The 15,697-nt window shown below is 39.6% G+C and overlaps 1 long non-coding RNA gene across 1 annotated transcript; it reads right to left on the reverse strand.

Moving 5' to 3' along the window:
* Window positions 1-4,493: 4,493 nt before the first annotated feature.
* Window positions 4,494-11,728, reverse strand: LOC142103701 (uncharacterized). Its single transcript, XR_012679426.1, has 3 exons — window positions 11,353-11,728; window positions 4,727-4,767; window positions 4,494-4,612 (listed from the first exon to the last, which is right to left on the reverse strand). It is a non-coding gene; the product is annotated as an uncharacterized LOC142103701 (long non-coding RNA).
* Window positions 11,729-15,697: the final 3,969 nt, after the last annotated feature.

Genomic DNA, 15,697 nt, shown 5'->3' on the forward strand with positions numbered 1-15,697 from the left:
AGTTAGCACGGTGTGCAATACGTAGATAAATACACCTGGCATGTATGGTTTGTGAAAAAAGAGGTACTCCCTGCAGAAAAGACAATGAAACTTGGCATGTGCACTTTATGAAGAAGGATATGTCACACCGCGCTATGCGTGGCAGCATTTCTGAATGAGGCTGGCACACTCTGCCCTTTTACCTAATGCCACGGTGCACACCTGCTAACATCAGCAAGCGGCCTTAATGTAAAAACTCTCTGCCAGTTGCCCACTCCTGCCTCAGATTATTTAAATAGTGATAGCATGCCCTCAATATTGCATTGCCAAAGCTGTTGGTGAAATGACTGAAGCTGAATTTTGACTCTTCTTGTTTCAAGTCTACCATGGAGTACTTGGGTATAACACTTTCTACTACATATAAAGACCTCTATTTGTTCAGCTCTCTTGGCATTTGAGTAGCGATCCGGACACCTGGAGCAAATTTTAATTTCCCTGGCTAGTATATATTTATACCATAAAGATGTCCTTCCTCCATACACTTTTATATTACTTTAGAGTCCTTACAAACGGCTTCCGCAGTTCCACTCTTTGGCTAATGCAGGAAAACATTTGGTCCTTTCTCTGGTAGTCTACTGGCCTGAGAATAAGGGCTGAAACTATGTATATTCACTAACTGAAGGGAATGGGTGTATCCAGCTTAATTAAGTACTATCAGGCCTCCTAAATAGTGCACCACTAGTCAGCTCTGCATGCCAAATCAGAGACCTCAATATGGATCTTTGGAAATACCCAACTGCCATCAGGCTGCGATTGAAAAGTTTATGTTCTCTCCTCTACACCTGCATCTTAATTATCTCAGTCTCCTCAGGAAGGAGCTCTGTTATATTGACTCATAACCTTATGTCTCAATATTTACCCTTGGCGAGAATTAAAGGCTACCTATTTTTCCCCTAGGCTGACTCGGGTGGATTTCAGTCAATGAACTCCAGGAGCTTCTCCAGAATGTTTAATCTGTGCTGGTTTAATTAAATCCAGCTCTTCTCTAACATTCAATCCCTTCATAAAGCATCTTCAAGGGAGCAGTTTCACTACTTTCCCAATTATGCATTACATTGACTCCCTAACCAGGGATCATAAGGCACTTTCAGTCTTTAAACACATTTACTCGTCCAGACACGTCTTTGGAAGTTGTCTCACATTACATGAATTTCTTAATACATATGGGCCTAATTCATTAAGCAAAGTTAAGCAAAAGTAAGCAAGTAAGGTAAAACCATGTAGCATTGAAGGGGGAGATCAATTTAAAATGTGATTATTATTATTATTATTATTATTATTATTATTATTATCCTTTATTTGTTAGGCGCCACAAGATTTCCGCAGCGCCGTACACCATACAAACAGTACACTATACACTATACACACTATACAGGGTGAAACGGTACAAAACAATAAACAAAAAAATACCTGTACTTCAGAAACTCCAGGCTGGTTGATGCAGTAAACATGGAGCAAAAGAACAGGTAGGGAGACAGGAGGGAAGGGGGCCCTGCTCATGTGAGCTTACATCCTAAGGGAGGGAAAACAGAACAGGCACAAGGGGAGCCAGATGAGGCAAGGGGCGAGGGCGAGTGGAGGAGGTGAAGGGGTTATACAGATGGTTGGTAGGCTTTGAGGAAGAGGTGGGTTTTCAGTGCACGTTTGAAGGAGCACAGAGTAGGAGAGAGACGGATGGAACGAGGGAGGTCATTCCAGTGAAGGGGGGCAGCACGGGAAAAGTCTTGGATTCTGGAATGGGAAGAGGTGATCAGAGTGGAGTAGAGGCGGCGATCATTGGCTGAGCGCAGGGAGCGGGCAGGAGTGTGATTGGAGAGGATGTTAGAGATATAGGGGGCAGTAGAGTGGGAGAGAGCCTTGTAGGTGGTGGTGAGGAGTTTGAAGAGGATTCTGTAGGGGAAGGGAAGCCAGTGTAGGGTGAGGCAGAGAGGGGAGGCAGAGGAGGAGCGGCGTGAGAGGAAGATGAGTCTTGCGGCCTCGTTGAGTATAGAGCGGAGGGGGGAGAGACGGGAGTGGGGGAGGCCGGTGAGGAGGAGGTTGCAGTAATCCAGGCGGGAGATGATGAGTGCGTGTATGATAGTCTTGGTGGCATCCTAAGAGAGAAAGGGACGGATGCGGGAGATGTTGCGTAGTTGGAAGCGACAGACTTGGGCAAGGGAATGAATGTGGGGGGCAAAAGAGAGAGAGGAGTCGAGGGTGACCCCCAGGCAGCGGAGTTGGGTGACAGAGGAGATGGTGGTGTTGTTGACGACAATAGAGAGGTCGTGGTGGGATGGGAGTCTGGACAGAGGAAACAGTTTATCAGGTTATTAAGATCGTGAAATACTAGCAAAGAAGCATCCTCATCATCATCATCAGCTATGACAAACGACACAAAATATATGGATAAAAGAATAGAGAAATTATTTTACTCAACTTTGATTAATGAGGTTTTACAATACTCTGGATCACTATGCTAACCTAGGTTGCATCCCACGTCACTCCAAAGACAATCTTCACATTGAGGACACTGAACAATGTCTCTCCATCCAACTGACAGATTCCAAAGCACCCTCCCTCCTTCCACATTCTTATATACATTCTTCAGTGTGGCTATAACTCAATAATAACTTCAGACAGTAGATGGCAGTAGTACTCTACGTATAAATGATGTGGACAGTATGCAGCAGTAGCACTACAACTAAGGCTTACATTATAAGATATAGCTTCTTTACTTTTTTGTTCCATATCATTGTTTGCAATTTATTTATATCATGATTGCTCAAGGTACAGCACTGAGTGATATGTTGGGGCTTTAGAAATAAAGGATAATGATTATATAATCATATATATTATTCTAGTAGTATAAGGAACAATACACCGTCTATTTCAGTCTCTTTCTAGGTGGTTTTTATATGCATATTATCTACTCTATGTTTACAACAGATTGTAGCTTGTCTTCTGCTTACATATACTGCCATTTAAAGGTGAAAAACAGCGGCCCCCAAGGCTCTGTTTATGGGTTAGTAAAGTCTTTTACTAGGTGGTATTGCGTCTTTAAGTATTAGTGATAAAAAAAAACCTGTGTTCGCCAGTTCAGCTTCAGGAACAGTGATCAACAACCATGCTTGTAAAGACCTTGGCTATGTAAAGCTACACAACAAAGTACAATATATCACAACGAAGCACAGGTAGCACCACATGGCAGTATAAAGTATCACACAGTAAATAAGTACAATAAAATGTGTTACCACACCACCCCACCCTCTTTATAGCACCCATGGTGGATAAGGCAGCCGCTATGATGCAGGATATTTCTTAACAAAGAGCCCAGAAACAGAAATTGAGGCCACCGACAAGACACAACATTTAAAAGGAATGTTTAAAAGAAAATCTGTTTCTCCCGGGTGGAAAAAATGCAGCACAATAAGCTCTCACGTGGCCCCACCCTAAATTTACACACATCAGATCAGAAATTACTTAGTAAAAATGTATAGATAGTAGGGGGCACGTGGATTGTAAACATGAGGGGGGCAGAGGTACCCTGATATAGTGCATATCAGTAATGGCCAACCTGATACACTTCAAGGCCGCATATCTGGAGCCTACAGAGCATGGAGAAAGACCATGTGGAGCTAAATACACTGCACTCCTTCCTCCACCTCTGATTGGATGTGCTGCCTGTCACCTGACCTCCATGCATTGTGCAGAGGAGGTCACAGGATGCAGAATGTGGCTGCTCTCGTTAAAGCTTATTCTCCGCTGTAGGATATAAAGCAGACTAGGCCATAAGAATACTACTGGTGGCATCACAAAGCAACACTAGGTATCATATGGCAGCAAATTGTATCACAGCACAGTATCTACAGTCACATAGCAGAGAAGCAATAGAAATAATAAACATATTCAGCATGTAAAAAGTCAACAATGATTTTACAATAAACCTCAACAAACAGAAAATAAACATTCAACTCTTCTAATAACAAAATACTACACATCCTCATTTATATTATACATTACAATCCCACAGAGACAGCATTTATATACTGCACATAGTAAAACAGTGTAAAAACATGACATGTTCAGCTGTACAAACATTACGCAAATATAATTTCTACATGAAACACACAGTATAAAACAAGCAATAGCAAGTGCTGGCATTGTCAGATTTAATTATAAACTGGAGGAGGAGCACAATACACTAATAATCTGTATAATAATAGTGGACAGAGAGTGTAAAGTGGCTGATGGGAGATATGGGTCAGGCAAAGCATCACACTGCCCTTGTCACACCACTGTGATCTCATACAGGCAGCGAGCCTGTAATACTATTGCTGGGAGCTGCCATCACCATATTTACTCATCACAGCAAATAGCACTAAATAATCCTACAAAGAACATGCCAACAGCACATACAGACATGGATTCAGCATGCCCTGTATTAGGGTGGCACTGCGCTAGTATTGTTACCTTGCAACAATGGGGTCGAGGGTTCGATTCAAACCAGGGTGCTATCTGCGGAGCTTGTATGTTGCATCCAGTTCCACCCACAGTAAATAAAAACACTTGTATGTTGTTTGGCTGCAAATTGGCTCTAGATGAGGAAATTAGATTGTTAGCTCTACTGGGGCAGGGATTTATGTGAATGAACAAACAGCAGTGTAAAATGTTAGTACAATATATAGACTAAAGATGATATTTCACTTACGCCAGTGTTTCGTATATCCCCTGCTCATGTGTACTTAATTCCTACCAAGAGGAGAGAACAGAAAACGTTACAGCAAATACCACAAGTGCAGCAATATACTGTATACACACTGTAATAAAAGTGTGTGACTATAACTTGTGTGTAATATGTAGTGTGTGACACATTGCCATGTGTATTATAATGTGTGTGACAAACAGCCGAGTGTAAAAATATAGAATGACAGATAGCCATGTGTAATAATATAGCGTGTGACAGAAAGCCATGTGTGTAGAAATACAATGTGTGTGATAATAATACTGTGTAATAATAGTGGGTGACATAGTATACAATGTGTATACCAGTGTATACACTGATATAGTATATACGGTATAATAGCAGTGAGTGACATATATAATACACTATATATTAATAGTAAGTGTCATATAATATACACTATGTAATAAGTGTGGGTGACATATAATATACTGTTTAATAATAGTGAGTGACATATATAATACACTGTATAATAATAGTGGGTGACATATAATATACTGTATAATAATAGTGGGTGACATATAATATACTGTATAATAATAGTAGGTGACATATAATATACTGTATATAATAATAGTGAGTGACATATATAATATACTGTATAATAATAGTGGGTGACATATAATATACTGTATAATAATAGTAGGTGACATATAATATACTGTATATAATAATAGTTGGTGACATATAATATACTATATAATAATAGTAGGTGACATATAATATACTGTTTAATAATAGTGAGTGACATATATAATACACTGTATAATAATAGTAGGTGACATATAATATACTGTATAATAATAGTAGGTGACATATAATATACTGTATATAATAATAGTAGGTGACATATAATATACTATATAATAATAGTAGGTGACATATAATATACTGTTTAATAATAGTGAGTGACATATATAATACACTGTATAATAATAGTGGGTGACATATAATATACTGTATAATAATAGTGGGCGACATATAATATACACTGTATAATAATAGTAAGTGTCATATAATATACTGTATAATAATAGTGGGCGACATATAATATACACTGTATAATAATAGTGGGTGACATATAATATAATATACACTGTTTAATAATAGTGGGTGACATATAATATACTGTATAATAATAGTAGGGATGTGCACCGGCGACTTTTGAGGTCTCGTGTTTTGTGTTTTGGATCCGGATTTTCTCAATGTTTTGGGTTCGGATTTGGTTTGCAAAACACCTGCCGAAACGTTTTGGTTCGGATTTAAGGTTTTGGATTCGGATTTTTTTGAAAAAAAACTAAAAAGTGTAAAAATCAAGTTTTTGGGCTTATTTTCACTCCTACGCTATTATTAACCTCAATAACATTCAATAACAATAATTTCCACTAATTTAAAGGCTATTCTGAACACCTAACACCTCACAATAATTATTTTTTTTTAAATACAAAACGTTGCAACGAGGTATCTTTCTGGACTGCGTAGAGGAGTGTTCCCCACAATACAATTAAAAACCCATCAACTGGTCTGAATTACACCCAAAAATAGTATCTGGACTGCGTAGAGGACTGGCCACTGGCCACCACAATATAATATATAGAAAACCTTCAACAGGTCTGAATTACACCCAAAAATAGTATCTGGACTGCGTAGAGTAGTGGGCACCGGGCACCACAATAAAAAATATATAGAAAACCTTCAACAGGTCTGAATTACACCCAAAAATAGTATCTGGACTGCGTAGAGGACTGGCCACTGGCCACCACAATATAATATATATAAAACCTTCAACAGGTCAGAATTACACCCAAAAATAGTATCTGGACTGCGTAGAGTGGCGGGCACTGGGCACCACAATAAAAAATATATAGAAAACCGTCAACAGGTCTGCATTACACCCAAAAATAGTATCTGGACTGCATAGAGGACTGGCCACTGGCCACTGGCCACCACAATATAATATATAGAAAACCTTCAACAGGTCAGAATTACACCCAAAAATAGTATCTGGACTGCATAGAGGACTGGCCACTGGCCACCACAATATAATATATAGAAAACCTTCAACAGGTCAGAATTACACCCAAAAATAGTATCTGGACTGCGTAGAGTAGTGGGCACTGGGCACCACAATAAAAAATATATAGAAAACCTTCAACAGGTCTGAATTACACCCAAAAATAGTATCTGGACTGCGTAGAGGACTGGCCACTGGCCACCACAATATAATATATAGAAAACCTTCAACAGGTCTGCATTACACCCAAAAATAGCATCTGGACTGCATAGAGGACTGGCCACTGGCCACCACAATATAATATATAGAAAACCTTCAACAGGTCTGCATTACACCCAAAAATAGTATCTGGACTGCATAGAGGACTGGCCACTGGCCACCACAATATAATATATAGAAAACCTTCAACAGGTCAGAATTACACCCAAAAATAGTATCTGGACTGCGTAGAGTAGTGGGCACTGGGCACGACAATAAAATATATAAAAAACCTTCAACAGGTCTGCATTACACTGCACATACGGCTGCTCCTCCATCCTCTCCATCATATACATGTTGGAGTTTCAGCGTGTGAAAACCTCTTGTTTTTGATAATGTCAGTGCATTTTGAATATTTTTCAATTTGCCCCACACCACTGAATGTACTTTATCTATGATACGCATCTATCTATCTATCTTGACTGCGTAGTGTGGTGGCCCCGGTACACAATTTGGTACCGAGGCCACAATATAATTAAAAAACCCTCCACGGGTCAGAATTCCACCAAAAAAGGGTATGGACTGCGTAGTGTGGTGTGCCCGGAACACAATTTTTTACAGCGCCAACAATATAATTAAAAAATTGGGCATCAACTGTCACCGTTGTTTAATATCTGATACACCTAAATATGGACTGCACAGTGGAGTGGCCCCGGTAGTAAATTTGGTGCCGGGGCCACAATACCTCCTCCAACTTCCAAGTGTAGTGTTTATAAAGACAGACAGCGTCGAAGTGTTATTAGTTGACTTTCTTAACCCTAAAATTGTCCCTGTTGCAAATATTCGTGCAATGGACAGTTACTTTTTCATTGAAAGACTCAAGCTTTCAAGTGTAGTGTTTATAAAATATAAACAACAATACAGTAGTTTTAGAGCACGTCAATACCTCTTGTTTTAAATTATGACAGGGCATTTTACTTTTGGTTTAATTTCTTGAATTTGTTTAAATTTGGTTTTACTTTTTGAACGTGGCAAACGACTGTTGATTGGTCATATAATGCAAAAAAAAAAGTTCCAAGATGGAATTGTCCTTGGGCCCTCACACCCACCCTTATGTTGTTGAAATAGGACATGCACACTTTAACAAACCAATCATTTCAGCGACAGGGCCTACCAAACAACTTTGGCTGAAATGATTGTTTGTTTGGGCCCCCACACCAAAAAAGCTATTCATCTCTCCCTGTACAGACTAAACAGGCTCTACTGAGGCAAGATGTCGTCCTCATCCTCAACCTCTGATTCCTCTCCCCCTACAGTGTGTACTTCCTCCTCATCACACATTATCAATTCGTCTCCGCTGGACTCCACAACCACAGGTCCCTCTGTACTATCTGGAGGGCAGTGCTGTACTTCATTGAGGAATTGATTATTCATTTTTATAAACATCATTTTTTCAACGTTATGAGGAAGCAACCTCCTTCGCCGCTCACTGACCAGGTTCCCCGCTGCACTAAAAACTCTTTCCGAGTACACACTGGAGGGGGGACAACTCAGGTAAAATAGAGCCAGTTTGTACAGGGGCTTCCAAACTGCCTTTTTTTCCTGCCAGTAACAATATGGACTGTCTGACATGTCTACTTGGATGGTGTCAGCAAAGTAATCATCCACAATTTTTTCTATTGTGACAGCATCCAATGCAGCGAGAGTAGACATGTCTGCAATGGTTGGCAGGTCCTTCAGTCCGGACCAGATGTTATCAGCATCCCCGCCAGCGCCTCTTTTGGGAAAACTGAGCTTTTTCCTCGCAGCCATAGATGTGGAAGAAAATGAGGGTGGAGCTGTTGGCATGTCACGGTCCTCTTCAGAGGACAATCTCCTGACCAGCAGGTCTTTGCACCGCTGTAGACTTGTGTCCGCCGGAAACAGAGACACAACATACGCTTTAAACCGAGGATCGAGCACGGTGGCCAGAATGTATTCCTCTGACTTTAAAAGAGTGACCACCCTCGGATCCTGGCAAAGCGTACGAAGGGCTACATCCACAAGAGCTACATGCTTGGTGTAATCGCAATGGCTTACCAGCTCCTCCCTCACTTTCTCCAGCTGCTTCTGCAACAGCCTGAACCTCCATCAACCCTCTAAATCCCACTCCACTGATGGCGGACACCGGGCGCACGTCTAACACCAACATTGCAGTTACAGCCGCAGTTATACGCTTTGCAATAGGGTGACTACTATCGTATTTTGTGGTCATGGCAAACGACTGTTGGACGGTCAATTGTTTTGTGAAAGACTAGCGGTATTACGACTTCCCCTCTGGGAAGATGACCGACTAACAGCAGCAACAGCAGCAGTGGCAGTAGTAGGCGTACCGCTGCAGGATTCCTCGGATGAATCCCGTATTGAGGAGGACTCAGTCTGGCTGCTGACTTGGGCTGCAGGACTGAATCTGATGGAGATTGTGGAGGAAGTTGACGAGGAGGGTGTTGCTGGTGTGTATCCAACTGGACCACGGGATTTAGGTGTCCCTGTACCGATGAGGGTCCTAGCCCCAGTTCCTGAACTAACCACTGAACTATGAAGGTTATTCAGGTGACGTATAAGGGAGGATGTTCCTAGGTGGGCAAGATCCTTACCCCTGCTTATTTGAGCTTTACATAAGCTACATATGGCCATACATTGGTTGTCTGGATTTGGATAAAAATAACTCCAGACCGAAGAGGTGCATTTTTTGGTCTTCTGACCAGGCATGACGATGGGCTTTTTCATCCCATGGACATCAGCTGTTTCCCCCCCTGGTGCCTCATTTACAATAACCACATCACCATCCTCATCATCAAGTTCCTCCACAGCGCCAGCTACATCATCAATAGGCTCCTCCCGAGCCACCTCTTCCCGTACAGTGATGGGAAGGTCAGGCTTGACAACCACCAACACCCTTGGACTCGCATTGGGGATTTGTGATAATTTCTCTTTAGAAGGCAGAGTTGTTTGCTGTTTTGTTGCTGACAGCATAACTCTTCAATTTTTTATAGGGGGGGGGGAGGAGGAGGAGGGCTAAGATCCGTGGGTGAAGCTGAACCACTAGTCATGAACACGGGCCAGGGCCTAAGCCGTTCCTTGCCACTCCGTGTCGTAAATGGCATATTGGCAACTTTACGTTTCTCCTCAGATGATTTTAAGTTTCTCTTTTTGCTCTTTTTTGAGAACTTGGGCTTTTTGGATTTTACATGCCCTGTACTAGGAGATTGGGCATCGGGCTTGGAAGACGACGTTGATGGCATTTCATCGTCTATGTCATGACTAGTGGCAGCAGCTTCAGCATTAGGAGGAAGTGGGTCTTGATCTTTCCCTACTTTATCCTCCAAATTTTTGGTCTCCATTATATGTAGCACAAGATACTGCAGAATGTGTGAACTTGGTAATATTGCAGTACCAATGGGCTTATACTGCTGGATTGGTTTTGCAAATTTGGTTATAATTATTTATTTATTTATTTTTTATTTTTTATTTTATTTTTTATAACTTTTTTTTTATTTTTTAAAAACTTGGGAATAATAGGGAAATAACTATGCCCTTAGAAGCACAGAGCACAGGACACAGCACCACTGGACTGAACAGGACACAGCACAGGACCCAGCAGCACTACGGAACTCAGCAGGACAGAGCACAGGACACAGCACCACTGGACTGATACTGCAGAATGTGTGAACTTTGTAATATTGCAGTACCACTGGACTTTTACTGCTGAATGTGTGAACTTGGTAATATTGCAGTACCAATGGGCTTATACTGCTGGATTGGTTTTGCAAATTTGGTTATAATTATATTTTTTTTAAAAAAAAATTATTTTTATTTTTTTTATAACTTTTTTTTTTTTTAAAAAAAACTTGGGAATAATGGGGAAATAACTATGCCCTTAGAAGCACAAAGCACAGGACACAGCACCACTGGACTGAACAGGACACAGCACAGGACCCAGCAGCACCACTGACCTCAGAAGGACAGAGCACAGGACACAGCACCACTGGACTGAGCACAGCACAGCACAGCACAGCACTGAACTGAACAGCACGAGATATAGCAGGACAGAGGACCACCTAACACACCCCCCCTTTACCCTGATCAATGCCCGAGTGAAGATGGCGGCGACTAGCGGGGAATTTATAGGATCCGAGTATCGCGAGATCCGACAACGGGATTATGAGTCAGAGCCTCGGTTTCAGATTTGAATTTGGCGCCAATACCCGGATCTGTCTCGGATCCGACGGGATCCGAGCACTGTTCGGGTACTTCCGGCCGCCAAAGGAATCCGAAACGAGGCTATGACATCCAAGTCTCGCGTCAGATCTCGCGATACTCGGATGTCATAAATACTCACCTTGCGGCCGCCATCTTCATTTCGCCCGACATCAGGGAAGAGGGAGGGTGTGTAGGGTAGTGGTGCTCCTGCGTGATCAGTGCTCTGTCCTTTCTGAGTCCAGTGGTGCTTTATGCCTGTGTCCAGTGCTCTGTCCTTTCTGAGTCCAGTGGTGCTTTATGCCTGTGTCCAGTGCTCTGTCCTTGCTGAGTCCAGTGGTGCTTTATGCCTGTGTCCAGTGCTCTGTCCTTGCTGAGTCCAGTGGTGCTTTTGTCCTGTGCTCTGTCCTGCTGAGTCCAGTGGTGCTTTTGTCCTGTGCTCTGTCCTGCTGAGTCCAGTGGTGCTTTGGCCAGTGTCTGTCCTGCTGAGTCCAGTGGTGCTTTAGTCCTGTGCTTTGTTGTGCTAAGTCCATACAAATTTAATAATTATTAAAATCTCTTAAAAATTACTAAAAAAAAAATATTTTAAAAATTATACAAAATTAATAAAAAAAAATAATATTTAAGCAGTTCTAAAGAATAGGTACTGCAATCTATATTACATTTACTACGTTCATTGTTTAAGCAGTTCCAGAGAATAGGTACTGCAATCTATATTACATTTAATACGTTCAATTTTTAAGCAGTGCAAGAGAATAGGTACTGCAATCTATATAACATTTACTACGTTCATTCTTTCTGTAGTTCCAAAAAAGAGTAACTGCCATTTTTATTACTACGTTCTTTCTTTCTGTAGTTCAAAAAAATAGTAACTTCCATTTATATTACTACGTTAATTGTTTGTGCAGTCCCAAAAAAGAGGAACTGTGGTCTTAACATCCATGTTGGTTTTAGACGTCCATCCGGTGTCCGCCATCTGTGCAGTGGAATTCAGACCTGTTAAGGGTGATATATTGTGGCCCCGGTACCAAATTGGGTACCGGGGCCACTCCACTACGCAGTCCAGATAGATGCGTATCAGATATTAAACTACATTCAGTGTTGGGGGCAAATCCAAAAATAATTAAAATGCACTGTCATGATCGAAAACAAGAGGTATTGACGCGCTAGAACTCCACCCTCTATATGCTGCAGAGGATGGAGGAGCAGCCATCTGTGCAGTGGAATTCAGACCAGTTGGAGGAGATATTGTGGCCCCGGTACCAAATTGGGTACCGGGGCCACTCCACTACGCAGTCCAGAAAGCTACCTCGGTGCAACGTTTTGGACTAAAAAGAATATTATGAGGTGTGAGGTGTTCAGAATAGACTGGAAATTAGTGGAAATGATTGTTATTGAATGTTATTGAGGTTAATAATAGCGTAGGAGTGTAAAAAAAACAAAAAACTGGATTTTAGTGCTTTTTATGCATTTTTAAAAATAAATCAGAACCCAAAACCCTAAATCAGAATCAAAACCTTTCGTCAGGTGTTTTGGCAAAACAAATCAGAACCCAAAACCTCAAGCTAATCAGAATCCAAAACACGAAAAGTGCCCGGTGCACACCCCTAAATAATAGTAGGTGACATATAATATACTGTATAATAATAGTGGGTGACATATAATATACACTGTATAATAATAGTGGGTGACATATAATATACTGTATAATAATAGTGGGTGACATATAATATACACTGTATAATAATAGTGGGTGACATATAATACACACTGTATAATAATAGTGGGTGACATAATATACTGTATAATAATAGTAGGTGACATATAATATACACTGTATAATAATAGTTGGTGACATATAATATACTGTATATTAATAGTAGGTGACATATAATAAACTATATAATAATAGTGGGTGACATATAATATACACTGTATAATAATAGTGGGTGACATATAATATACTATATAATAATAGTAGGTGACATATAATATACTGTATAATAATAGCGGGTAACATATAATACACTATATAATAATAGCAGGTGATATATAATATACTGTATAATAATAGGTGACATATAGTATACTGTATATAATAATAGTAGGTGACATATAATATACTGCATAATAATAGCGGGTAACATATAATATCTAATATATAAAAGAGAAAATTTGTCCTTCTGTCCTTCTGTCTGTCTTTCTATACAAATCCACATTTTTCAAGCGAAGATCATGAAATTTTGCATACGAGTGTATTAAAACATGACGGAGGCAACTAAAAATTTTTGAAATTGAAATTCATTACGGGGTGGGGGTGGCGAGGGGGATAACACCTAAAAATCATCGAAAACGACCATAACTCTGGAATGTCTGGAACAATTTACACCAAACCTGGTACACATATGACTTACAGTCTGACAACAAATATTGTGGGGGCAAGACACCCCTAGCACTCCTAAGGGTGTGGGTGGCGAGGGGGTAACACCTAAAAATCATCGAAAACGACCATAACTCTGGAATGTCTGGAACAATTTACACCAAACCTGGTACACATTTGACTTACAGTCTGACAACAAATATTGTGGGGGCAAGACACCCCTAGCACTCCTAAGGGTGTGGGTGGCGAGGGGGGTAACACCTAAAAATCATCTAAAACGACCATAACTCTGGAATGTCTGGAACAATTTACACCAAACCTGGTACACATATGACTTACAGTCTGACAACAAATATTGTGGGGGCAAAACACCCCTAGCACTCCTAAGGGTGGGGGTGGCGAGGGGGGTAACAACTTAAAATCATCGAAAACGACCATAACTCTGGAATGTCTGGAACAATGTCTTGGAAGAAGTTCCAAAAAAAAGGGGAAATATATTTTTTCTGGATGCACCCGGAGGAACAGGTAAGACGTTTCTCATCAAGTTGTTACTTGCTAAAATTCGAGTACATTCCAAGATAGCTATTGCTGTGGCCTCTTCTGGAATTGCTGCAACTTTGCTCCCTGGTGGAAGAACAGCACATTCAGCTTTCAAGTTACCGCTTAATCTGGCCCGAAGTGAAACTCCCGTCTGCAATATCACTAAACGAACAGAAAAAACTTAGATTCTGCAGCAATGTCAGGTCATTGTATGGGATGAATGCACCATGTCACACAAAAATGCTTTACAGGCTCTCAATCAAACACTTCAATTTTTAAGAAGCAATGATTTACTAATGGGTGGAGTCACTGTTGTATTGGCTGGAGATTTTCGACAAACATTGCCGGTCATTCCAAAAGGAACAATGGCGGATGAAATTAATGCATGCCTTAAATAATCACATCTTTGCAGGCATGTTCGCACTTTGCGACTAACCACAAATATGAAAGTTTCTCTGCATGGCAACACAATGGACGGTCAGTTTGCTGATCATTTGTTAAATATTGGGAATGGTTTAATGCCGCTTCATCCAGTAACTGGTCTCTTCAAACTCAGAGAAACACTTTGTAACACAGTTGTGTCTTAAAATTCTTTAAATCCCGGGCAACGCCGGGTATTCTGCTAGTACTATATAATAATAGTAGGTGACATATAATATACTGTATAATAATAGTAGGTGACATATAATATACTGTATAATAATAGTGGGTGACATATAATATACTATATAATAATAGCAGGTGACATATAATATACTGTATATAATAATAGTAGGTGACATATAATAAACTGTATATAATAATAGGTGACATATAATATACTGTATATAATAATAGAAGGTGACATATAATATACTGTATATAATAATAGTAGGTGACATATAAAATACTGTATATAATAGTAGGTGAGATATACTGTATATAATAATAGTAGGTGACATATAATATACAATATAATAATAGAAGGTGACATATAATAAACTGTATATAATAATAGTAGGTGACATATAATATACTGTATAATAATAACAGGTGACATATAATATACTGTATAATAATAGTAGGTGACATATAATATACTGTATAATAATAGCAGGTGACATATAATATACTGTATAATAATAGTAGGTGACATATAATATACTGTATATAATAATAGAAGGTGACATATAATATACTGTATAATAATAGTAGGTGACATATAATATACTGTATATAATAATAGTAGGTGACATATAATATACTGTATAATAATAGTAGGTGACATATAATATACTGTATATAATAATAGAAGGTGACATATAATATACTGTATATAATAATAGTAGATGACATATAATATACTGTATAATAATAGTAGGTGACATATAATATACTGTATAATAATAGTAGGTGACATAGAATATACTGTATATAATAATAATAGAAGGTGACATATAATATACTGTATAATAATAGTAGGTGACATATAATATACTGTATATAATAATAGTAGGTGACATATAATATACTGTATAATAATAGTAGGTGACATATAATATACTGTATATAATAATAGAAGGTGACA

Source organism: Mixophyes fleayi, chromosome 10, assembly GCF_038048845.1.
Source record: "Mixophyes fleayi isolate aMixFle1 chromosome 10, aMixFle1.hap1, whole genome shotgun sequence".
NCBI classification, from domain to species: Eukaryota; Metazoa; Chordata; class Amphibia; order Anura; family Limnodynastidae; genus Mixophyes; species Mixophyes fleayi.